The 25,885-nt window shown below is 51.4% G+C and overlaps 1 protein-coding gene across 3 annotated transcripts in view; it reads left to right on the top strand.

Moving 5' to 3' along the window:
• Positions 1 to 6,527: 6,527 nt before the first annotated feature.
• The window catches only part of SH3BP4 (SH3 domain binding protein 4), a 91,209-nt gene continuing 71,851 nt past the window's right edge, over positions 6,528 to 25,885 (top strand). For 2 of the 3 annotated variants that reach the window (XM_068544183.1, XM_068544184.1), the window contains exon 1: positions 6,530 to 6,692. The gene's annotated coding sequence lies outside the window, so the exon portion shown is untranslated. Of the gene's footprint in view, positions 6,693 to 25,885 lie in introns of all 3 variants that reach the window. The other variant, XM_068544186.1, reaches the window with a different exon arrangement.

Below are 25,885 nucleotides of genomic sequence, written 5' to 3'. Positions count from 1 at the left end.
CGTTGCTGTACGTGGGCTTTCTCTAGTTGGGGCGAGCGGGGGCTACTCTTCGTTGTGGTGTGCAGTCTTCTCATTGTGGTGGCTTCTCTTGCTGCGGAGCACGGGCTCTAGGCGCACAGGCTTCAGTAGTTGCAGCACACGCGCTCAGTAGTTGCGGCTCGCGGGCTTGGTCACTCTGCGGCATGTGGGATCTTCCCGGACCAGGGCTCGAACTCGTGTCCCCCTGCATTGGCAGGCAGATTCTCAACCACTGCGCCACCAGGGAAGCCCCAGATTTGGAGGTTCTGATTGGCAGGGCCTGGAGCTGGGGGTGGGGTGAGCCCTACTAGAAGCACACATAGAGTATGATTCCCTGAAAGAAACCGAGGGGGTTTAGATGGTAGATAAGATAATCCAAGCACACACTAGAAGCCAGTAGTTCAAATGGTTGTTGTTAACTTTTGAAGGGTTAAAAACCACATGAGGACCAGAACTTTGTCTCTATCCAGTGAGAAACATGCTATTTAATTAGTCACCTCAAGTCCATTTTTCTCTCTGACCCCAAAAAAGACTACGAAAGCAAAAATGTGGCTAAGATGGGTACAATGTGAAGAAAAGCTTCTTATCACAGCAGAGAAAAAGAAAAAGGAAAGAAGAAGGAAGGAAAGGAGAGAGGGAGTGAGGGAAGGAGAAGAATGCTCTTCTTAAAATCTTATACATAGAAAAACCCACTCCACGAGAAGACATAACAGCAAAACAGAAGAAAAACTTTGCTAAGGAACCTGTGTCCACATCACTTCTCTGTCATTAGGAAGAGAGTCTAATGCTGCTTGTGGCTGTTCATGCTCTATAAAAATTGAAAAATTTATGTTGATAGTTGAGTTTTATGAAAGACATGGTGGGTTTTGGACCAAGGTACTATTTTCCAGTGTAATTCTCTTTTTCTTACAAACAATGAATTCTTATAAACAATGACTTCCCCCTGGAAGGTTTTAGACACCTAGGATTCTAAAAGGCTCTCCTTCCCGCCACACTGACATATTTGAAATCCACCCAAGGGTCTTTCCCAACGGACTGCTTAACAGAAAGCAGTGGACTACGTGTTTTATGGCAAGGGCACTGCGAAAAGCAATCAGCACTCCCTACAGCAGCAGGGCAACAGTTTTCACTGGTTCTGGAAAATTCTAATCCCAATTTGAACCCATATTTAAGCCTAATTTAAACCCATGTTGATATGACCAGTAGGAACTGATTTTTTTGAAAAAGAAGAAAGCAGCACGCCCCTGGCCACATGGAAAGCCATGTGCACACAATAGGAACAAGTCCAGGCAAATCTCAGACCTCCAGGCAGACTTTTCTGCTCTTCATGCTGCTTCCTAAGCACCGCTTGCAATTCCCACACTGACCTCACCCTTAAATTCTCAAACTGACTGAATTTTGTTAAATTCTCATAGTCTGACATTGAAATATTCACTGTGGTGAGGCCAGCCTTATGCAATTGGGGTTCTGCGCTGTGCAGGACACCCCAGGGTTGGAGCTAGCCTGTCTGTCCAGCCACAGCGTCCCTGGGGTCACACATCCCACCTGGCACGACACCCAGTGAGCAGCTTGTTTCTATTGCCTGCCGTATCAGTAAACAAAGGACGTTGCAGCCATCAAGCCATCACATTAAAGCTGCCCTGATGGTGAGCCCCAAGGGAACTCTGAATGGAGGCAGGATGCCCCCCCCCCCATCGAATCATCAGGCTGCAGCCACCCACCCCACGCATGGTGCACCCGAGGAGACTCAGGATAAGAGAGCACAGGACACTGGCCCCAGATAGCTGAGGTGCATATCAAAGGAATGATTTCAGTACGCCCAGACTCTTGCATCTTCCCATATGTAAAAAAGCGCTACACTCCTTAACTTGAGATACCTGGTTTTCCTTTACTAACAGTAATCTTTTGATGTTCCGACTACCTGATCTTTGTTGCAAAAACTCCTGTACATCCTGGCTCCCTCCACCGCCCTCGCCTCTTCAGAACAGTTTCTTAGCGTTATCTGAGATGCTGTGTCCTGGGCCTGAAGTCCTCGGAATGCCTGCCAAATAAAACGTAACGCTCAACTTTTAGGTTGCGCCATTTTTTTCCATCGACACCTCAAAGTCTTCGCATATGCTGTTCTCTCTGCCTGGCGTGCCCCTCCCTGATTTCTTTCACTTTGGGTCTGATGTCCCCTGTCCTACCTAAGTCAGGTGTCTCCTTATCTCTTGGCTCAGGTGATTTCCTTTAGAGCATGTGCCACCCACAGGCTTGTCCCTCTCCTTCTGTCTCAAACCACCACCGGACTCTCAGGCCAGGGTTTTCCTAAGAGCCCCCCTTCACATTCTGAGTCACAGACTGCCAATTTGAAATTCCATTCGGCCACATTGATGATATAGATTCCACTGGAAAAATACCTTATGCCTTACGCTCATCTTTTCTCCCTTAGCGGTGTTTTGTATCTTTTTATTCTCTTTTCCCCATGACGTGGACGTTTGGTCATTACTGATTTCACTTCACCAAAAGAACATTATTCTTTTGATTTCCTTGTTGAGAATGCCCTTGTGCATAGAAAGATACTTTCACCAAGAGCCCACCTGAGATTTCTGAGTAGTTACTTCCTAATGTGAAGAATATTTTTACAGGCGGCTAGAATGCTACAACATCAGCAAGCTTTGGTAGAGTTCAGGGCAGTATATATCCCTTAGGAGTTATTCTTGTTTGAGCTGCTATTTCTGGCAGTGCTGTATGTACTTTGGGAAGCCCCAGGAATGAATCTTTGGTGGTGATGGTTGGTGTGGATTAAGCTCACACCACCGCTGCCTTAAATAAAAGCGCTGCCATGTTGACGGCCCAAATCCACTCCAGCCTGCTCTAACTTCCTGTGCCTTTCACTTTCCTACACACAGGAGACTTCCTCAAACGGCATTTTCTCCGATACACTGAGTACATGCCGTTATAGAGGAGCCCACACTCCTGGAGAAATTTGGCAGATGAAGTCATTTTGTGAAGTCTGAAGGTCACTTTCTTGCACTCTCTGATCAACACTTTTCCCTCAGGGTAATGTGGTCAGTTCCTTGGGAACTAAGGTGGCTTGCAAAGAGGTATGTCTATGTACAGCTGATATAAAACCAGGAATGAGAGAATAACTTGTAAGTATGTGTGTGTATACATGATAACAATAGCTTATATTTATAAATGCTGTATGCTCTGCGCTGAGCAATCTGCACAAAATATTCCATTTAATCCTTGCAAGTATTGTGCCCATCTCAAGATGAGAAAACACCCAGCCATTAAGTGGTGGGGCTGGCATTCGACCCCAGGCAGCTTGATTTCAGTACTCTATTTGTGCGTGTGTACATTCATATTATGTATATGTACACACATCCACATCACACACGTACCATATATACATACACACGTGCTAACGTACATGTAAATGCTTAAGAAAAGTTTCTGGGTGGACACAATACTCTGTTAACTATGGGAAAGGGTATGAAATTGGGGGTCGACGCCTACTTGTTACCCTAGCCACTCCTCTAATCATTTGAGAATCCTTTGAAACAAACATGGATTATTTCTGTACTGAAAAAAACCAAGTTATCGATTTTGCTGAATGTGTCTCCACTAGAAATGTTTACTGAGTCAGTGAATGTTATGTATGGCTCATGTTTTTTTCTTTTCTTTTGCCTTTGGAAGGGCAAGTAGGAAAAACTGGCGGGATGAGAAAGCATAAAGTTAACAGGCAGCAGCTTCCTGAGACCTCCTTGCCTTCCAGAACACCAAGGACCGAACAGTCCACAGACAACTTACCCCTGGCCACGGGACACTGTCTCTCCAGCTCATTCCTGCCTCAAATCCAAGCGCTTCGGCAGTAAGAGTACAAGAGAATCTGTTCATGTCTTTTTCGCGACTCTCTTTAAACATTCTGACTTCCATAAACTCATCCTCTCGAAGGATGCCGGCTGGTTTGAAGATGCTCATGGCACCACGATACCAAGTACTGGGTTGGTACAGCTGTGGACACCATGAGACATGCTCTTTGTCCCTCCAGGTGAACGGAGCAGGCGCTTTGCTTATTTGCACTGTACCCTGCATTTCTACCGCAATTCGTTCTTTGTGCGTTTTAACATCTCTTCCTCCCTCACTGATCAGTGAACTCAGCTTTTCCCAGACTGGACCTTGACTTTCTTATTTGATTGTTTTTGCGTTTTGCCCTTGCTCCCTTCCTCAGCGTGGCTGCGAGCTTTGCCATGCGTTGGGCCATTTGTGTGCTTCTGGGGATTGTTTTTTCATACCCTTTGTCCATTTTCTACTGGCCTGTCTTGTTCAGTGCTTTACAGCCATTTTTACACAGTAAGGCTATTAGTCATTGGGAAAAGCAGTAATAATTGTAGCTAAAGCATAACGAATGCTACTCTGCGCCAGGCCCTCTGCTACGCACTTTACATGCTCCACTGAATTTTCATTCTCATTTAGGAACCTCAGTCACAGAGATTCAAGCCCAGCAGGCTGGCTCCCAGGTTAGTGCTCCCAACGTGTTCTTATACCACTAAGGACATCCTGGGCCCTCACACGCCCTAGACACCCTCCTCCTCTCCGAGGCTTTTCTACCTGTCCTTTCAGGGTGACTGCTTCCTTTTGAAATCTGCAACATATATTTTAGGACTAATTGTATCCATTTTCAGAAATTCAATTGTCCTAACACATAGATGACACCCAAATCAGAACACCAGTCTCCACCCTTCCAGATCCATGTCTCTATCTTCCTGTGTCTCCTTCTGAAAATTCAACACGGACTTCAAGTTGAGGTGGTAGAAAACCAGATCCCTGAGGTAAAGGGAGGTCTCCAAGACCAACGGAGCTGCAAGGGCTTGGGATCCAGAAAATAGTGGGTTTAAATTTAGACTCATGCCCCAAGGGATCATGACACAGTACATAAGGTCTAAAGTCACCTACAAAATGGGAATAGTAATACTCTTGGCTTTGCTAGGTAATGGTGAGGAATGACTCAAGGAGTGTCTAGTTCTGGCCACGGAACAGCAAACGTTAGCGTTTCTCCCGCTGAAGACCTGTGCTTCCTTCTGCTTTCTGCGTTGCAGGGGGCTTCCAGGCCTGCAGTAGGGTAGTTGGTGGTCCCCGAATCGGTCAGAGCCCAACCTCTGGAGTGGCCTCGGGTCAAATTCTGGTTCTACCAGTTTGTTGCTGTCAAATTAATTCTCCAAGGTTCAGGCTACTCACGCATGAAATGGACTAAGGAGGGTAGCCAAGTGTGGGATTTCTTGAGGATTAAATGTTCCAGTCCATGGAAAGTGCTTGCCACACAGTAAGTGGTGCGTTCATTCACAGAGCATTTATTGAGTACCTGCTACGTGCCAGGCATGTTCTAGGCGATGGTGACCCAGCGGTGTACCGGCCATTGAAAGTGTAAATGGCTAGACGCTATGTATTCCATTTGCGATCTGCTTAGCAGGAAGTTCTTTGTAATTCTCGATGTGACTGCCTTTTTCTTGTTCTTACTTTTTAAACTTGGCGCTGGTCCGCAGTCTCGTACCTGCTTTTTATCCACGGTCCTAGACAAGTATGTTGTAAGAAGGATTTTGAGAATTAGGCGCCACCGTCCGCGGCCTGGTCAACGCCAGCTTGCGGATCCAAACCTCACCCAGGGGTCTCCGCTTGGGGCTCCCAGAGAAGGAGTGGGAGGATGGAGATGCCAGGGGCTTATGAGCGCTGCCAAAAGGTCGCGATGCAACAGCCACTTCTAGATTTGCTCGGTATCAAGGACCACGATCCCGGGGGCGCCCGGCCGCCTGGACCTCGCTCCCTGGCCGGCGCCTAAAGGAGGAAGAGGAGGAGACGCCAAGGCCGGATCCCCGCCGGGGCTCAAGGAGACGCGGCGCCAGACCCAGCCTGCGCGCGCTCCCCCGCCCGGCCTCCCCGCGCGCCCCGGCTCGGCCACGCCCCTCCGCCCTCGCCCCGCCCCCGCGGACCACATCCCACCCCCGCCTCCCGGCCGCCGCGGCTCGCCCCTCCCCCAGCCTCCAGGCGACAAAGGCTCGGCCCCACCCCCTGCTTTTCCACCCCTCACCCCCGCCCTCCCCTCGGCAGCTTCAGATAGGCCCCGCCCCTCCACTATAGCCTCGCCCACTAATTATTCACACCCCGCCCCGCCTTTCGGCCGCCTTCTAGACCCCGCCCCCTCTGAGCTTGCCCCGCCCCCTGCTAGTCCACACTCCGCCCCTGACTCCCGGAGGCCCAGGATAGGACCCGTCACCTCCTTCTCCAGGTTTTCCTCCCACCCCAGTCTCCCCAGGGGGCTCGGCTCAGACTCTGCCCCCGCCGCCCAAGGCCCAGCGCCGGCGCAGGGCCACCCCTCTCCCGCGGCCCCGCCTCCGAACCCCCGCCCCCTGGACCGCGCCCGGGTCGGGAGACCACCCCTGCAGCCGGCTCCCTGGTCTTGGTCTCGCGCGCCCCGCCCCCGCCCCCGCGGCCCCGCCCCGGCGCGGGGACCACCCTCCGCCCGCGGAGGCGGGGGCCAAGCGCTCGGGGCACTCTCGGCTGTCCCGGCCCTTCGCCGTCGCCGCTGCCGCCGCCGCGCGGTGGTTCCTGCGGATCCGCGCGCGCCGCCGGCCGGGAGAGCTCTCAGACCGCGAGGAGAGCCGCAGGAACCCGTGGGACGCAATGCGAGCCAGGTAGGCAGGCTGCACCCCGGGCCGTCCCCTGCGGGCCGCTCCAGCCCCGCGCTCAGCCTCTCTCCCGCGGCGCCTGCTGGGGCTCGGCGGGTTTGCACGCCTCGCGGGAGCCGCTCGTTCCCTCGCCGCCTGAGTTCGGGGCTCCGGGGTGCCCGGGCGCGGCTGGCGCCGGACGGCTTCGGGAAGCCTCTCGCGCCCCTCGTGCTCCTGGGGGACCCAGTCACCCCGGCGCAGGCGGGCGAGCCGGGGTTCCGGGCACGGAGCGGCACTCATGGCCCCCGCGTGCGCCCGGGGGATCCCCCTCCCCTGGCCCTAGCGCTTCCCGAGGCCGGCCCTGAAGGGTGGCCCGCCTCGGCGACCGGACGCGTCCTCGGGGCGCTCGGCTCGGGGGGCTTGGGCGCTCCCAGGGCTGGAGGGGCCGGGGCTTCCTCTGGCGCGGCCCTGGGGAGGAGGGAAGGGCACGCGGTCCCGGGTTAAACTTGGTGACAATGCATATTTCAACTTCTTCGGAGACCTTTTATTTTAGGATGGAAATGAAAACCCCGATTTCTGGGTTGGCCGTCCGGGGACCGAGCAGCCGCGAGGTGACAGCGCCGGCGGCGGGCGGGTGGGGACGGCCGGCAGAGACGCACGTTGCTGAGTGGTGTTTCCCGGGAAGCCCGCTCCGCGGTGCGGATTGGTGGTCTGTAGGATCCCAGCCTTGGAGTGCGGCGGCTCCTAGCCCGGGGCAGGTCGTGCAGCCGGTGGGACCAGGCCGCGCTGGCTCTTCCCCGGGGTGTTGGGCGGCCGGCGGTGCCGCCAGGGGGGCGCAGCGGGACGGCGGCCGGGCTTCCTGCGTGAGGAGAGGCGGGTGGAGCCTCACCGGTCAATGAGATTTAAAAAGGGAACGCCGGGCTGGATTTTATCCGTGCTTATTCTTTCAAAGTTAGTGCAGCAGATCGGTACCGTGTGCTTTGTCAGTAGTAAGAAGTTCGCATAACTTTTGTTCCGATCACAAAAGCGATATATTCTCTGGGTAGAAATCAGAAATATAAACAGTAAAACAAACCATCATTGATCCCACAGTTCCTGCCGGCCTCAGTATTTACACTCTTTGATATTCACATTTCACAGGCTTGCCGATCTAATCGATAAGTTTACAAGTGGAGCCTCTCTTGACTAAATGAAAGCAGTCCCTTTGTGCAACTCTCCCCTTCCCACCCTTCTAAATGGGTTTGTCTCCGAGCACCAAAGTTTGGGTGTACCGGCCAGGCTCCCTTCTCAGGCTGAGTCCCCTTTCCAGTGTGCGGTGTTCTCCATGCCTTCTGTAGGCTGGAGATGGAGAGAGAAGCCAGCAGTCAGCTAGACCACTGGCTCAGACTGGATTGGCTGTGGTTTTGGTTCCTTGCCTTGAAAAAATGAAGGTAATGATTCTCAATCTGCTGCTCAGGGCACCATAAAAATTAATGGGTGGTTTGCAAAGCGTTTTGACACCCTTGGGTGGACAGCGGCGGTGCTTTGCGGGGCTGGGAGTGTCCCTTGCTTTCGTCATCAAATAAAACAGTCTGTCTCCTACTTGGCCATCCTGACCAGGAAACGGGCGCCAGGAGTGACTGGTGGGCTCCGGAGAAGGTTCCTTGGTTCCCTGCTCGGTACAGTCGGCCCAGGCTAAGCCCCGCAGAAAATGGGGGGCTTGGAAGGAGACAGAACTCCCCAGTCCACCTTCCCTGTCTGCTTTCTGCACGTGGGCAGATGTGGAGAGTGTGAGGGGGCTTTGACGTTAAGACGGGACCCAGGGTTCACAGGCCTGATGCCCGCCCATCCAGAATGCCGAGGCCTGCTGATCCAAGAGGGAACAGTTAGTTCTGGGAGAAGGGCTCAGGCTGTGAACAACCCTGGCTTCCTAGGCATTTGTTTTATGGCTCTCTTGTTTACGAAATGAACAATGACCAGCTCAGATCTGCGGTGCCTGAGAAGCTTCTGTGAGCTTTAATTTTTTTCCTGTTGTCCCAAGCCTCTGGCATCGTGCTTTACGGGGCTTTTTAAACAATTGGGAGAAACTCGTATCAGTTGTTAACGTCTGATACCGAAAGCGGGAGGTGCCGCACAGGTTGCCTTTTGTTCCCCTTGCACAAAGCAGCGGTGATGGAAGCTCCTCTTTCTTTAGCAGGTCTCGAGGGCTCCAGTTTGTCATTTGATAGTTTCTTTTTTTTTTTTTTTATTGTCGCTGCCACCAGCACTTTGTTCTGCCCAATGTCTAGTAGCTGACCACAGCCCAGACACAGGGGGGACCCAGAAAGTGGTCTGGACAAGTTGCTTATAAGTGTCCTTCCGGGGCTCATCGGCTCTTAGTACTGTGCCCCGAATTTTCTCCACGTAGGGAGGAAAGGGAGAGCCTTCCTGGATTTTCTTCTCTACTGCTGTTTGCTAACTGGAGTTCTGGTTGCCCAGTAGCCTGGAATTGTTTTCCTGCCGGCTGCTTCAACAGACCTTTTTCTTATTCTAATGGTTCTAGTGTGATAATAAGATTTGCTAACGTAAGTGGGGGGTTTGCGCCCTGGGTCCTGGGAGACCACTCCTGAGTTTAAATCCTGGCACCCGGGCCTGCGAAGTGTGGGAGGGTGTGTGCGCTTCCTTCTTCCCGGGGAGGAGGCCAGCTGGCTTCCCTCAGCTTCTTAAGGGGAGCCCTTGGCCCAGACAAGGTTAGGAGTTAACTGCTGTGTTGGGCCCTGGCTGACCTCACCCCCAGCTCGGGGCAAACCTCCATGGCTCCGTGTTTGAGGAACCAGCCTTGCGCTTGCCGGATGCTCAACTGAGGAGAAGCCGTTGTTCAGCCAGTGGGCCTTGCTCCATCCACGTGGGTTTCCCTTAGCTTTGTTATTTTCAGATTCGACACCCGCATTGGGCCACGTTGCAGTTTTTCTTCTGAGAATTGGATTTCAGGCCCCTGGGATATTTCCTAAGGCCCTGAAGATGGGCGCTAGGACTTCTTTGCCCTGAGGTCACTGCCTGATAACCAGGAACTGGGAAGGGTCACCGTGCAGGTAAGTAGACTTTGCCATGACTGCGTGGCCAGGAGGGGAGCCCGGGGGCCATCCAGTGTCGCACTCAGCTTCCAGCGAGCTGGGTCTCCCGCCTCCCCAGCTGTTTGCACAATAGAAGCCCCATGTTCTCCCATCACGCCCTGGAGAGTTAACAAAAAAACAGTTCAGCCAGCCCTCACACACAACGGAACCATCCAGCTACTTACTCAGGGTCTTCGGGGAGCCCGAGCCTGCTTCTCCGTGGGCCCCGAGGGCATCGTGTGTTATTGGACCGCACGTCTGATGCCATGAGGACCAGTGTCTCAGGGGAAAGGATGTCGCGATGTTCAGCCTTTAGAAAGCAAGAGAACGCCGAAGGTATTTTAGAAACAGGGTGTGTGATGTGTTTCTAGGAAGGGTGAAATTCCTTATCGTGCCTCACTGCTTCCCATCCACCAGGTGTAAAAAAATAGCTTCCCAAACCTTCGATAAGAAAATATGGACTTGTGGGAGTAGAATGGTGTCCTGAGTTCAACTAATTTAGGTCGAGATTCGGGGTGTTTTTTAACGGGCATAGCTTGCTGAGGGTTTGTGATAGGCTAGGTCCGGGGTGCACACTTTCATCCTCGCAAAAACAGCGAGGGGTTCCATTTTACAGGGAAGCTAGAATTGAGGTAGTTGCTCCAATCTAATCGTCCCAGTAAGTGCTTGATTTGAACCTGGACCTGCCTGGGCCCAGAGCTCTTCTTCACAGCTCCCAGTGTGCCAGAACGATAGAAACAGGTCACACCTTCGGGAGCGTGAAGACACAGGCATGGAGATAGCAGAGTGCCTGCCTCCCTTACACAATGACCAAAAAAAGGTGATGAAGTCTTTAAAACCGTAAGAATTTTCGTAGTCTAAATGGAAAGCAACCCGTTTGCACCTTTGCTCCCCGAGAGCCGTGCCCTTGCGCCCGGTCTGCAAGGTAAAGTTTGATGTATTTGGAAGATTGCGATTTTGAAGGTGGGACAACTCAGACAGAATCGGCTCTGAAGTTTGTCCTTGTACCATGAAAAGAGGGTATTCTGGGCAGATGAGGTCACTAAAATAAGTTTAAGATTATGGGAAGGCTGTTAAGTAAATGTAAGATGAGGGTCCACCTTCCACTTTACAATCAAATAAAGGATATGCTAATGAGATTATTCTTATCTGCTCCATCAAAGCTCGTCTTTGGGGAACTCTCAGAGCTGATGCCTGGTAGCCCGACTCTTCTGAACAGATTGAAAAGAATCCTCTCCGTGAAAGGATTTCTGTGGTTCCATGTTCTTACTAAATCTCCCTCTCATCTCTCTCCCCTTCCCTGTTCTCCCAGTCTGCTTTATTGAGGAAAACCCTGCCCTGTTCTTGTGAAACAAGGAAGCCGCCTAAGCTCTGTAGGCCTGGAAGGAATTCACATGTTCCCTTTCCTGGCTTTTTCCATGTTGCAGGTCCCTGAGTCCGAAGTGTGCTGGTCAACCTGCTCCCAGGAAAAAAAACAAAGCGTCTTGATGGTAGCATCTGTCAACTGCCCTGGTGTAAATCCTCCCACCATGGCTGATTTCAAGCTGCCAGTTGGGTCTGGCAATATTACTAAGTATTTGACAATCTGTATAGCCAACAAGAGTGGGCTGCAGCTTGCCTTTCATTGCACTGAGCTCACCAGCACAGCCCCCCTTGTAGAATGGATGAAATGGTTGCCTGGCTTCTGCTTGGACCACGGCTGCCAGGAGCTGTATGTACTGAGGGGATTTGGATGTCCTTGAGTAGCCTAGTTTGGCCAGCAAGAGTAGAGTGCTTCAAAACTCAGACTCCGCATTAAAATCACCTGGGGGATTTTAAAAGCTGCCCAGTGGAATCGGCATTCTGTGCGTATCCGGGGTTGAACTCCACTGATGTAGGGAATATGTGTAAGAAGAAAATTAGAGGTGTGGTTCGGGATTAGGCATGGCAGACCCTGTATTTGAGGCCAAGGAGTTGAACGTTTTCCGTGTGGGGTGAGGGAAGGTTTTCCAGCAGAAGCCTCGGAGTGGAGGAAGGGCCCACATTTTCCCAGTTGCCAGTCTGACTCCAGTGGCCCTCCATGGTGGCGGTCGACATTGTTTTGCCTTGGTTGCTTCTGCTGGTCTGGAACGGAGATGGGTCTTCGCAGAGGAAGGGGTCAGGATGAAGTGAGAGGTCGCTCCTTGGGGAGACGGCTCCTTGGGTCAGTTTGGTGAGCTGACCTCGGATGTTGCAGCAGAGAGCTGGCGTCTAGAGGAGCTTCCCAGGAACACGCAAGTGAAGAAAGGAGAAACTCCATGGCTGAGGGCTCTTTAAGACTCTGGGCTTGGTTGCTCACGTAAGCTGATTACTTTTTCTCTGTCATAATTAGCAGTCAAATTATTTAAAATGTAAGAGCTTCCTTGAAAGGCAGCAAGCGTGGGAAGGGGAGTGTCACTGAACTTCTGAGCCATTTTTGTGAGCAGGTTTGGGAGCAGGAAGGGGCCAGCCAGGCCCGCAGGTGCAGATTTAAGGAGACATCACCCTTGGGTTGTACCCACGCAGGGTCCGCGCTGCTGGTCAGGGGGCGCCCGTGTGAGAGAGTGCTGGCTCGGACCTCACTTCCTTAGAGTCGAACCCGTGATCGTGGAAGAGCTCACTGCAGACTTGAGTGTGGAGTGGGCCTGGGAGCATGCTTCTCAGTCACCCCATGAAGATGGGGTGGGAAGGCCAAGGGGGCGGAGGAGAGAAGCACCTGGAGGTGGGAGAATGTGTACCGTGTGTCCCTGAAGCCGAGGAGAAGGCTGGGGTGTGGAGGAAGGGGCTTGGGAGCCCCGTGCAAACAGGACAGTTCTGGGTTATGAATGATCAGAGAAGTAACACCCGGAAGTCTAGGGGCCACTGGGTTTGGCTTGTTAGAACCATGTGACTGTGGTAGTGGGGAAGCTTCTAGAAAACCAAGGACAAGGGGCGTAGGCTGCTGAGTTAGTGATAAAAGAAAAAGGACTGTCTTTTGAGGATATCAAGGCAGGAAGGACCCAGAGTTGCGTCAGAGGGCTTGGGATGTTCCGGACTGCGGAGGCCTGGTCGGGGGCTGACGGGGTGTTAGGACCAGCCCGGAGCGATGGAGGGTCCAGTGAGGGGGTGTGAGCGGCCCGGACTGTGAGGCAGAGAGGTGGGTGTGAGTGGTTCTCATCAGGAGGAACTGGTTAGAAGACTCCCTCGCCCCCCATGCCTTTTCACCAGCCTCTTTTGGGGGCTGGCTGGGGGCCTCATTTGCCCCTAAGTCCCAGCTCCCTGAGGCTTCTCATGGAAGCCTTTCCTGACTGCCCAGGCCAGGAGCTGACCGCTGCTTCCTCACCCGTCCGTTGCCCGCCTAGGCGGGGCTCTGCTAGGCATTGGGCTGCATCGTTATCTCTGCATCCTCGCTGCGCAGACAGCACATTCCGTGAACGAAGAGGGACCAGCCAGGATGAAGACCGAGGGTGGTGCCTTACCACGTAACCGTACAGCAGCAACGCTGAGAGTCTCCTTAGACGTCGTCACAGCTAAAAATTACGCCAGAGGACAGAAGTAACTTCTGTGAATCATGATCAGCTGACTTGTAAACGCTGTCCAGTGGCCCCCTCGCAGCTCTGCCCTTTACTGTTTCATTGAGTCCGGCTTCCCGCCTTTGTTTACCCGTTCATGCTGTTGCCCTTTTGGAAAGGATTTTAATTTTTATAGCTTTCGGATACAGAGAAATACAGCTCTTCCTCAACTTAGGATGGGGTTGTGTCCCGATAAATCCATCGTACGCTGAAAATGTCGTCAGCTGCAAGTGCACTTAATTACACCTAAACTACCCAACGTCATAGTTTAGCCTTCTCTAACTTAAACGTGCTCCAGACACTTAGAGTAGCCGACAGTTGGGCAGAGTCATCGAACACAAAGCCCGTTTGGTAATCGAGTTTTGAATATCTCATGTAATTGATTGAATATTGTACTGAAAGTGAGAAACAGAATGGTAGTCTGGGTGCAGAATAGTTTTAAGTGTGTCCGTTCCTGGCCCTGGTGATCACTCCCTGCCCTGCCCAGCATCATGGGAAAGCATCAAACCCACATACGCTAGCTCCAGAAAAGAGCAAAATTCAAAATTCGAAGTACTATTTCTACTGAATGCATATTGCTTTCACACCCTCGTAAAGTCAAGAGATGTAAGTCAGGGACCATCTGTAAATGGAATACCTGAAAAAATGCAGGTACCTTTAAGCATTTTAAAATTACCCTAAGAATCATCGTTTTGACAAGTGGTGTCAAATACTTGTATATGTCCCTTACAGAAGTAGAAAATAAAGGTCTGTGTTTGAATTTAACTGGGAATAATGGTTGGAGCTGGTGTATTGATAGCACATATAAGTAATTCATGTGATCCAGGGCCACTCGGCAGCCTGTGGTGGCGGTAGTGATGGTGTAAAAGCAGTCGCCTACTCTCGTCGGGTCTCACTTTTCCTCCCCATCATACCGTCCCAAATATCCCCTTGCAGAAGTTGTGGTTTTTTCCCCCTTGTGACTTCAGAAATCAGTGTTTACGACATTTTTAGGAGGACAGCTCTATTCTGGTTTTGTGCCGGTTGGCAGCCATTTGGCTGTTTCACCTTTACGTGCTGGATTAGGAAACCAAAATTTCAAATTTTGGTCACATTTCAGGCCCATGTTGGAGTCTTCTGTAAATGGCTCTTTCTTTGCCGTCAACCAAATATGAAGCAACACGATTTGCACAACTGAAATTCATCATAGGTGATTCAAGAATTAAGTGGCTAACCATCCATCATGTTCTCCTAAACACTGTTTTTTGTACCCAAGGCATCGCCAGGGAACAGAAATAGCTGAAATAAGTTTTCACCGACTGGAAGGTGACAAGTGAGGAGAGGGGTGGAGTCAGCAAGTGGCACCCCAGTCCGAGACCTGGGATCCAGAATGGCCCTGGCTGGTAGGCTGGGGGGACCAGCAGCCAGTGGCTGGAGGCCTCTGTGCCTCTTTGCAAGAAGGCCTTACCTGCCCTAGCTACCTTGGGGGGAGGGGGAGGGAGGTGAAGCATCTTGTGTTCAACATATGTCCTTTCTAGATATATAAATTGTTATGGGAAGAGGGAAAGAGTTTGTTGTGATTTTTCATTCTTTTCTTAAAAAAACCCTGTCTGCTTAAGTCCCCCCCCCAACCCCCCCCTCAGTTACTCAAGTAATCGTATGTTCATCTTAGAAACCTTAGAAAATGCAAAAGGAGAAAAAAGTTTCATCAGTGGAATTCTGCCACTCATGGTAACTGCTCTGGGCATTTTTGTGTCTTTCAGGTATTTTCACATGTAAATCTAGACTCTTCCAAACAAAACAGGATGGTGGAGTGGGAACTTGTTTTTAGTTCACTAGATACCTGACGTGTAGTAATCCTTCAATCAGTCATTCATTGTTGAATGAACATTATGCTTTTTATTGAAAATTGTTGACATATCTCCAGATCAGTAAGTACAGGTTTGCATCCGCAGTTTTGCCGTCAAATGTATTCGGGGATGCACCCTCTTTAACAAGTCCACGTTCATGGACACTTTCCAGTGACTTTGAAATTATAAACAGCACTGCAGTGAACATCTTTCAATACATGTAAGTTTCTCCTTCCAATGAGTTTTTTTTCTTTTATCCTTAAAATGTATAAAGAACTTTTAACTATATTAACAGTTGGGTGAACCGTATAGTTGCTGCTCAGAAAAGCACGTCCAAAGAGAGTGATATTCAGGAAAGTTTCTCTATCTGTTGAATAAGACTTGGTGAACTTTGAGACCAGTCTTAGCCTTGCTGGGACTCCTTTGGGGGGAATCGATTTCTGATCATCAAGAGTGCTAATGTTCTCTGCCTTGTAAGCTTTGCGGGCAGGGGTTGGAAGTGCACATCTCAATTTTAGGGAGAGCATGTACATGCCAGTTTCAGAAACAGTAACATATGGGGGAAACCGTGTGTCCTAAAACCTAGGAGATGTTTCTGGTGGACGTCTTCAGGGCTCACTCCTTCCCAGAAGGGGACGAATGTGATTTCCATGCATTCAGCTTCAAGAACTGTCACTTCAAGCTCCCCAGGGTCCTGTCACTATGGGTGTTGAGTGATTCGTGGAGATGCATCCCTTGATGAGCTGCAGTTTGATCTGGCACACGGTGATGGCACAGACTTCATTTTTGAGACCTTCGGGTTCATTAAGAGGAGAAAGTACTTAATACCTTCCACTGATGGTAAGGCGGTAATTTTTATTTCTAGCTGTGGTCTGGTGTCACAGGACTTCTGCATTCTGGCAGGAGAGGGAAGCTGAGTTATGGGCAGAATATTTGTTGGCCTGTGTCCTGAGTGTGGTTTTGCAGGGGGCCTGGCTGCCTCCTCTGTCTTGGATCTGAGGTATCCATGAGTCATTGCCCACTAGTGTAAGATGAGGCGGCACTTTTCGGGCTGTCCTTTCGTGCTGGCTATTTGTTCTGGGTGCCAGGTCCACCTCATGGAGTTTTGGGGGGCTTGAGAGCCGTGCCCTCTTGCAGCTCTCTGGGACGTTGCCCTAGCCCCTCTCCCTCCCCACTTGTTAGCTCGTGTTTGACTTGAACTCACTCATTCCCTCCCTCACTCCAAATCCAGTGTGTGCCAGATGGGGGGTGGGGGATTGGGGGGATGGAGAGACCACCAGGGACAGCCTCTGTGCAGGGAATCGGCCACCAGTGCCCCAGGAGAGGAGGTCAAGTTTCCCTGGGTGTGCTGGGGTTCGGGACTGGCTCCCCAAAGAAGCCCTACTATTAAGTAGGGGGACCGGAAGGAATTGGGTGGGTGCCTACAGGGGGGACTTGGGGGCGGTGGGTGGTTGAGTGAGTGCCAGGAACCGATAGGGGTGCCGGCCTTCTGGGAGCACCTGGTGGGGATGCAAGAGGCAGGTGGCAGGTGGCTGGAAGGGCAGGTCCTTCTGGGCTTCACTTCAGTCAGCTTTGAACTTTTATCTCAGGCCACCAGGAGACGATCACACGTGTGAGCCTGACTTGCAAGGGGCCCGGGAGGTGAGAGGATGACCGTGCCTCCCTCTCACAGCCCTGACGCCCCGCAGCCGCCTTGGGTTCCCCTCCTGGGGCTCCTGGCGCCCTACTCTGCGACCCACATGGGGCCCCTCTCCCTCCTGACCTGTTGTGAGAGTCTCATAGAATCATCCGATTGATTAAATGACCACCTTGTTCAGTTTTAAGAGTTACGCTTCTTACCCAAAATGACACTTAGAAACTGAGCCAACTGTCGGGTCGTTAAAAGAGTCCCAGCATCTTATATTCCAGAAAGGAAAAGGTACTGATGAAGGTGTGGAGATTTTCCAGATAAAACAACATCGGAGGGACCCAGTGAGACAGATCAGAGCACCTCGCCCTGGTCAGTTGAGTCCCTGGCGGTCTCTGAGCGTGGCTGTCCCCCCAGGACACGGCTCGGGGGCACAGGCAGGGCGAGTCCTGGTTTTCCTTGTCAGGTTGCGAAACTCACCAGGCCGGGCAGTCATTCCCCTCCTGACATTCCCCCTTCTCTACCCCACTTGGGTTGGTCGCTGCAGAGTTGGAGCTTTGCTGGCCTTCTGGAGGATTTCTGTGTTTAACCCACATTAACCTGGCTAATCCTGTGTCTACTTCTGTGGAAAAACTTCAGTCCAATCTTCTGCTCCAGTCAGACAACCAGCTGTCCTCAACTTGCTCAGGGTAAAGCCGTGACTTTATCAAGGTTAAAAGGGACAGAACTGAAAGCTGGAAAATGATGTCATAAACACCGCTTTTTTTGTCATTAGTGAAATTGTCAAGAAGTTGGCTGCTTGCTAAATTGAGGGTCATTATTATTCTGGAAAGAAGCAGGGTTATTTTGATGAGCAGGAAAATGGAAAGAATAGCAGTGATTCCCTTGGGGATCCGGTGTTGGCAGCCTGAGAGTAACAGGTGAGTAAGGCATTCAGGACAAAGTGCCGATTTGCGGCTTAGCAGATGATTGTAAATTAGGCATTAAGGGGAAAACTTGAGCATGTGTGACTTTGAATATGTCAGGTTGTTTGTCCTTTGCCTTCAGGTTTTACTGCTGGGAATTGCAGATAGGCCGCTCTGTAGAGCTTGCACACAGGGCTGGAAGGGAGTGAACAGAAATAACAGTGGTTTGGGTGTGAAAATTGGGGGACAGGTCTGGGGCCGTCATCTCCCGCCCAACCGCAACCCCCTCCGTTGTCTTTAACAAGACAAAGTAAACTGTAAATTTAACATGTTTTGGGGAGAAAGACGAGAAATGGCGGCTAATATTTGTAAAACACCTACAGGCAGTCAGTATACCAGGTCCTCTCACTTACCCATGAGATCCTCCCAAAACGCAGCGGGGCAGGTGGCATTGTTCACATCTTACCGATGATGAAACTGAAACCGAGAGGGTAGTTATTGTGTCCATGGACACAGTGAGTATCGGAATATACCAGGGAGTAAACAGTTTTATGTGGTCCTTATGCCTGGATATTAACCGAGGGGGTTATTTACCCAAAACATGAATGCCAGGCCTTACGTGCAGCTGTCCCATTGTGGATCCGTGGGCTATTGGAGTGGGAGGATTAAGTGCATTGAAAATGACACAAAACCAGACGTGGCCCTGGAGGGTATTCGTTCACGAGCACCCGTCAGATCAGCGCTGCGACACGCCGCCCACTTCTCGCCCCTGTGAGCCCGTCTTAGACACCGGCATCTTGTTTTTAATGTTATACCGACTCTTTCTCACATCCTGCATTTGAGGATGCCTGCACCGTGACTCTCTTATCTTCCTTTGAATTACAAGGATACTCAGAAACTTCGGAAATAGTTCTTTTCACTGGTGGCAAATAGTGCCCGTATCAAACTAATGTGAACATTGCCTGTCTGCGGAGAAGGCATACATGCTCTCCTTAACGAAGCTAACATTATCCTTGATAATAGGAGTAGTAAAAAAATATGTAATCCCACTTTGCTAGCAAACTGTGTTTACATATCCCCTCTCTTTTGGGTCCTTGTCTGGCGTTCTTACATAGCACCTTTATGCTGTGCTCATAATGATGGTAATAATTAGGACACCAGTAGCATATGCCGTATGCCAGCCAACGTCTTCAGCGTTTTACCTCTAAACTATTCATCTTTCCATCCTATGATGGGAGGGACTCTTAGCATGTCTGGATTACAGGGAAGCTAGGGTGCCAAAGGGGAAGGGACTTGTCTGACCCATGAGTGCAGAAGCCAGGATCTGAGTCTGAGCCATCAACTTTTACCTGTTCTGCCCCGCACCGGGGGCCAGGTCTCCCCCAGGCAGGGAAATCCTGGGGCCCAGAAGGTGCTTATGGGAACCAGGCGGGGGGGCAGGGGGGACGGGTCAGGGAACGTGAAGTCTCAGGTGAGATGAGGATGGGCAGGTAACAGCCAGGTGGCTCATCTGACGGGGACGATTCCCGACCCCCAGCCAGAGCCAAGGCTTGAACACGGGAGAGAGGCCTTAATGCTGGGGGGGGGGTGGGCGGGGGAGCTGGGCAGGAAGGGGCATCTCAGTGTCCCCCCCCCCCCCCCGCCCACTGCACTGTCACATTTGGCACACATGTGAGCCCTCCTGCTGTGGCCTAGTCCTCTCCTGCCTCCTTCAAAGCTGTCGTTTATCAACATCTGCACCCCATCAGGCCCTGTGCCAGACACTCGGTCAAGGTGTCTTCATGACTCTGCGTGGTAAATGTTTTAGAGGTAAATCTTTGTACCTAAAGAGCTTGTACTCAAGTAACTCTGTTTTATATTGCTTTTCTGATTAGCCGTGACATGTTCAACTAAGAATTAGTGCAGTACGGGAAGCTTCCTGCTTACTGTCATGGTGCCTCTGGTTTTCCTGCCTGCCAGCCATGGAGGAGCCCCACTGGACTTCCCTCCATCAAGTAAGGGCGGCCATCTAGTCCTCTGGGACCCATCCATCCACGGCTGATGGCATGAAAGGTTGGGCTTTGGTCCACCAAGGGATCTGGGACTCCGGTTACCTTGGTGACCACAGTGATGACTGATGAAAGGTTCCAGATCTTGCCTCTTTGGCCACTTGAACTCATGGGGGAATATTTGGAAGTAGGAACATCAGTAGAACCATTGGTGGGCCGTGAGGTGGGTGGGTTTACAGTTGTGCTTCCGTGATGGGGTACTCTGGAGAGGCACCTGAGTGCCTGGCGCCAGGTGGACCCCAATGCCGTCCTTGTTGTTTTCTAAGGCATCTCTCCTTTTTATTTTAATATTCTCTTTAACCCAGGAGTTATTTGTTTAAGTATTTAATTTTTTTCCTTGTCTGTTTTCCCCTTTTTCCTCCCTCTTACTTTCTGGTTAACTTCTGGTATGACTGCATTGGGGCCAGGGGCTGTCCCATACAGTTTTCTAATTTGGAGAGTTTTTTGGGTTTCAAGAATGCTTCTGAGTGTTTGCGAACATTCCTTGGATACTCGCACGGCCTTTGCGTTTTCTCCAGGACGCGGAGGTGGGTGTGGATCATTTAGATGATGCTCGTTGATGATGTTATGTTTCACGTTGTAACCAGGTGATACTCTGTCCGCTGCGCTGTCAGATTCGCGGGTCGGGCTCCTGTTTCCCGACGTGACTGCGGTTTTGTCGAGGTCTCTGGATCAACCCTAGCAGCTTCTCCTCCGTACATATTAGCTGTTCTTTCAGCATAATTGGATCTTTTGATCGCTTCACCATTTTGTCAATCAAAAAATGCTCTTGTGTGTGTATTCAGTGTTTGTGGCCTGAATTTTACCTTTTCTGATACCGCTTTACTGTCACCCCTTCTGGGTCATTTTCAGGTGTGTTTCACGCAGAGACAAGTGCTTCTCCTCACTGGGTTAGAACCCCTTCCTGGGTGATTCCCGTTTGGTGTAGTAACTCATATGCTTGGTTCCATTGCTGCCCTGTTCCTTGAAGGGCTTGCTTCTTGCTTCCTCTTGCTGACTGTGGTTTGGAAGGTAGACCCGTGGCCGGTGGCTTAGTTACATTCATTGAAAAGGGGAAATTCCTGCTGTAAGTGCTTGGTGCGTGTTGAGAGCCGTGTCAGGACTCGGGCCTGCTGCTCCCCGGACAAAGCGAGCATTTCAGCCAGGCCTCCTCCCCCAGGTGCCCTCTTCCCAGGGTCCACAGGCGCCGTTTTCCTCCTGCGATGTTGCATCGGTGATGTTGCCGAGTTCTCTGGTTCTCTAATCGGTTGGGGTTTGCGGTCTTGAGTGTGGTTTGATTTTGTGTGTGTAACACTTGGACCTGGGGATGACTGAGGTGCAGTCAGAGTCTAGCCCGTAGACTTTCGGGGCCCCCTCCCCAGCGCTCGGTCCCTTCTGCGTGTCTGGGAGGCTGTGTGTTGTCACGTGGGCTGTGGGTTTCGGTGGGACCCCGGGGTCGCATGGCACCGGGTGCTGGCCTCAGTTGTGCCTGGTGTGGCTCTGTGACCTGCCTTTGCCTGGGAGGCCGACCCCCTCCTGTTCTTCCTGCTCATTCCTTGGTTCCCTCAGCAGACACGCCTGGCGGCTTCAGCGTGCTGGACACGGTTCAGCTGTGACCTTTGCCCTTTGCCAAGAGCTGAGAACACAAGCTGATCGTGTTTCTTCCTGACCTGCACACTCCGAGGCCTTCCTGGTTTCACAGAGTGAGCCTGACCTTTTCGGCACGGCATTGGGTCTGGCAGGCCGGCCTTCGAGCTTTCTGTCTGGCCTGCCCGTCTCTGCAGCCGCCCGCTGGTCCCTGAGATGCCACAGTGGTCCCCAACCTGATGCGTTGGCTGGGCCCCTTGCATCCTTCGTTTTAAAAGCATCCTGGGTGACTCTATGCCCAGCTTAGAGTGACCCCCATTGGAACGCATGTCTTGAATGGTATCATTCCTTAGACGATGGTTTTTCAAAAATGTCGCTGTGCTTATTAAATTGTTTTATTGTAAGAATAGAGTGCTTTTGTAACAATTCCAAATATTACCGACACCTGGCAAGTGAAAAGTGAGTCACTCGTCCCCACTGGAGCAGGCTGTGTCTCTGCTTTTAACAACCTTCCTCGGGCTAATTCCATTGTGTTGTGGATTCTTCTGCCGACCTGTATCGCTCAGGTTTCCGAGTCTGTATTCCCAAGTGGGGTTTAGGTATAGGTTCCTTTTTCGTTTGTTAGCTTTACGGATCAGGATCACTTTTTGCCTCTTAAAGCGATTGGCAAGGAGACTTTTTTTTAAACTGCTTCAGACCTATCTTGTGGGGCACCAGGCCCCAGTGGAAAGGAGTTAGATGTGTGTTGCTGCAGGGCGTTGCCAGACTCAAATTCCAGAAACTACGTGAAGAAAACAAAATAGGCTACTGTATAGGACCTCCCTCTCTTTTTAAAAATTTTATTTATTTTGAATTGTGGTTTAAAAAAAAAAAAACCTAGTAAAAAATTTACCATCTTAACAGTTCTTTAAAGTGTACAGTTGAGTAGTGTAAATTGTATTCACATGGTGGTACAACAGGTCTTTAAAACTTTTTCCTCTTGGAAACCTGAAACTTACCCATTAAACTTTTCCCCATTTCCCCCTCTCCCCTAGCACCCCCTGATAACTAACCACCGTTCTGCTTTCCGTTTCTGTGAATTTGACTCTTTTACACAGCCCATATGAGTGGAATCATATAGTATTTGTCTTTTTGTGACTGGTGTTTATTTCACTTATAATGTCCTCCAGGTTCATCCAGCAAGGTTCATCAACACCATGGATGTGGTGTTAGTTGTAGCACGTGACAACTGCCTGCCTTCTTAAGGCTGAAAGATATTCTGTTATATGGAGAGACCACAATTTGTTTATCCATCCCTCTGTTCTTGGACATCCGTTTTGTACCTCTTGGCCATTGTGAACGACGCTGCCACGAATGTGGGTGGGCAGATATCTCTTTGAGGTGCTGCTTTCACTTCCTTTGGATAGATAACCCAGAGGTGGGGTTACTTTATCATAGGATAGTTTTATGTTTAACTTTTGGAGGATCCTGCATACCGTTTTCCACGGTGGTTGTACCAGTTTACATTCCCACCAGCGCCGCACAAGGGTTCCAGTTTTTCCATTCTCGTCCACACTTGTCAGTTTCTGTTTTTTTGCCCATAGCCAGCCTAAGGGGTGTGAGGTGACAGCCCATGGTTTTGATTTGCATTCTCTAAAGATCAGTGGTACTGAGCATCTTTTCATACGCTTATTGGCTTAGCCTGCCCTTTTTAAACAGTATTTAGTTAGATTTTCTTTAAAGTGTTTTTGAGGAGCCTTTTTCTTTATAGGTACTTGTGGTAGAAATGAAAGCTCAAGTGAATTGTTGTAGATTTTGAAGGGATTCTCCCACGTACGTGTGCTGGGGGAGCTTATTTCTGAATAGACCATTTAGAAGGAGGAGTTCCTTGTGAAAAATGGGCACGCCTCCGCTCCCACCCCGCCCCCCTTCCCCCGCATTCATCCCAGAAAGCCACTTTCCCCTTTGCAGGTTGTTTAAAGAGTCGATATAGTTCAAGTGCATTGTGATGAATGATACCTGTAAAACACGACTGTCACCCTGTAGACTTGAAATGTGAGAAATGAAACCACCCAATGCCTCTAAAGAGGGGCCATCGGTTGTCTTCTCTGTTTCTTTACAAGTAGTCCATGCTTATCACAGATGTAGAAAATACAGCCTGCAGAAGAAATGAAAAGTCATCTGACTCCCTGTCACCCCATCGCTGTCACATGGATGTGGTGTTAGAAACGGGGTCATTCGTGCTCACTCCTGCAGCCTGCTTTTTTCACTGAGCAGCTGTGAGGAACGGCGTCCTCTGGCCACACCGATGTCACCCATGCCATGCGGCTCCTTAGCTGTCCCTGGGACGAGTTGAGTGCCGTGGTCTGAGGGGGTGATGTCAGCACTTCTTCACGACCCCTGCATTGATTGAAAGCAGTAGCTCACCCACTCCTGTGCATTCCGGTTTGGACATCTCCCTCCCAGCCTCGCTGCCTAAGGTGGAATTGCAGCAGGCGGCCTCCGGCAGGAGAAGCACCTTCGCGCTGCAGATTGGTAGCTTCCGTGCTCTGTTCCGAAATGGAGCCAGCAAGGAGCTAGCCCCTCACTGCCTGTCCTGCGGTGGCACCAGGCTGGAAGTGACTCCAGCTTCCGGGGGAGAAATGCACGTTACACACCCTCTGGGATCGTGAGGCTGCCTCACCCCTTTTGGCCGGACGCTTCCCAGAGACCCCCTCCTTTTTCTGAAGCCTGAATTCGGGGGCTGTAGCTCACACTGCCCACACGGAGTGCGAGCCAATCTCGAAGTGTTTTTCCTGCGTCCACTTTGGTAGGTGTGGTTTGGAACCTTCGAGAAGGAATGTTTTCACTTGCCTCAGTGGGTCAGCTCTTCACCTGGGGGAAGGTCAGTTGGAGATTCGAGAAAGGCGTGAGCTGGATCCTTTGCTGCCCCCTAAAATGTGCAGTGTGGGGGCGGGTAGGGTGGGCGGCCCTGTGGGCTCGCAGCCCTTGGCTAACAGTTAACCTGAAATGCAGCTCTGGGTTTGCCAGGCCTGCTGGGAGCCCAGAAGCTTCTGGAATCTTTAGCTCCACTTGGCCCTGAGGCGCCTGCCTTGATGGGCTGGCCCTTCAGCTGCTCCGCGAGGCTGGAGCTCCGTTCCCTCGCTGCATGGACCAGCTTCCTTAGCTCGGAAAGAGTGAGGGGTCCGTGCCCAGCACACCTGCTCCGGCTTCTCTGTACCCCCCCACCGGCTTCCCCATTCACTAACAGGTATTGGGTTGCTTTTGGCCGCTGGGTGGGAGGAGGGGCAGGAATTAGGTGGCTCTGAGCCAGTCTGTGTGCCCACCCTGGGGCATGCAGTTTATCCTGAACCGCTCAAGCCTGCTGCCCGAGACGTGGCGATTTGTGACGGGGATAATCGTAAAACTTAACCCCGATTACAGGCGCGTGTGGAGTGTGCCTGGCTCACGTCTCAGCCCAGCTGGTAGCTGCCTGGCACCCCGGGGAGACAGGGCAGGGACATGGGTGTGTGTTGGCTGGGGGTGCGGTGATTTCTTGCGATTGGCTTGGTGCAGAGCTGGACGTGCCTGGCAGCGTCCAGCAGCTCTGTTTTGGAGAGCTCTTCGGGAGAAAGGAGCTTGGTTTGGGTTGAGTTGTTTTCCCCAACAGGAATCCTTCCAGCCTGTGAGCACGGGGGCAGCGCAGTACTGAGCCCTCTGCCCGCAGCTGCTGCCCTTTGTCACTTTCACAGTTGGAAGAACTTCCCTGGGGAAGTTCAGTCACATGCCAAGGCCACCGTGGCAGACCTGAACCCAGACATCCTGCTGCCCCCGAGCCTGGGGCCCCTTCCATCCAGGGCCTGAATTCCATCCTCTAACCAGCTTTCACCTACGCTTGCCTGGAGGCTCATGCCTGGTTCTAGAATCCTACCTAGGAAGCGTCTTCATTCAGCGTTTGGGGAAACCGAGGCATCGAGAAGTTCCCCCAAACTTTGAGGGTCAAAAATCGAACAAAAGTGGTTTGACTTGGAGCCTTTTCTCTTCCCTCCCCACCCCCCAGCCACTTTGCTGCTTCTCTTCCAGAAAGGCGCTAAAAGAGGATGTGTTTCTTTCCTCCCCTCTCATCCTCGGGGATCCTCCACCCAGAGTTTCCAGGTCGCACACAGACGCTGAGCACTTCTGTAAACTGATTGATGACTCCAGAGCACAGGGGTCTGGGGCAGAGTTCAGTGTCAGGGACAGTGTATGTCCCCATACATGCCGGCGTCTCCTAGGATTCAGGGCCCAGCTCTGATCCAGTGACCCCTCTGAAGGACACCCCCAGACTTGAGGGACCTCATCAGGTAATCCATCCATCCGTGCAGGGGGGCCCCCCAGGTCACCTGGCCAGGTATGTATAAAGGCCCAAGCAGGACAGGTGGTATTTGGGCCCTTCTCCTAGAAATTGCTTTTTTATAAATACAGGCCAGGTTTTCACCTCTATTTATTTATCCAGCCTCTCAGGTTGTGACTTCCTGTTGATGTTATTATAGTCAACTGAAAGTTCTGAGTCGCCAACTTAAATCCTTAGGAGAGTGGAGGGCAGTGTGTGTGTGGTTGAGAGGCCTTTACATAGAGCTTCCTGCAGCCACGCTAGGCCTTTGTTCTCTTGCACTTGGGCTGAGCACT

This window comes from Eschrichtius robustus, chromosome 5 (genome assembly GCF_028021215.1).
Source record: "Eschrichtius robustus isolate mEscRob2 chromosome 5, mEscRob2.pri, whole genome shotgun sequence".
Classification (NCBI taxonomy): domain Eukaryota; kingdom Metazoa; phylum Chordata; class Mammalia; order Artiodactyla; family Eschrichtiidae; genus Eschrichtius; species Eschrichtius robustus.
This window is presented reverse-complemented; position numbering and strand designations above follow the sequence as displayed.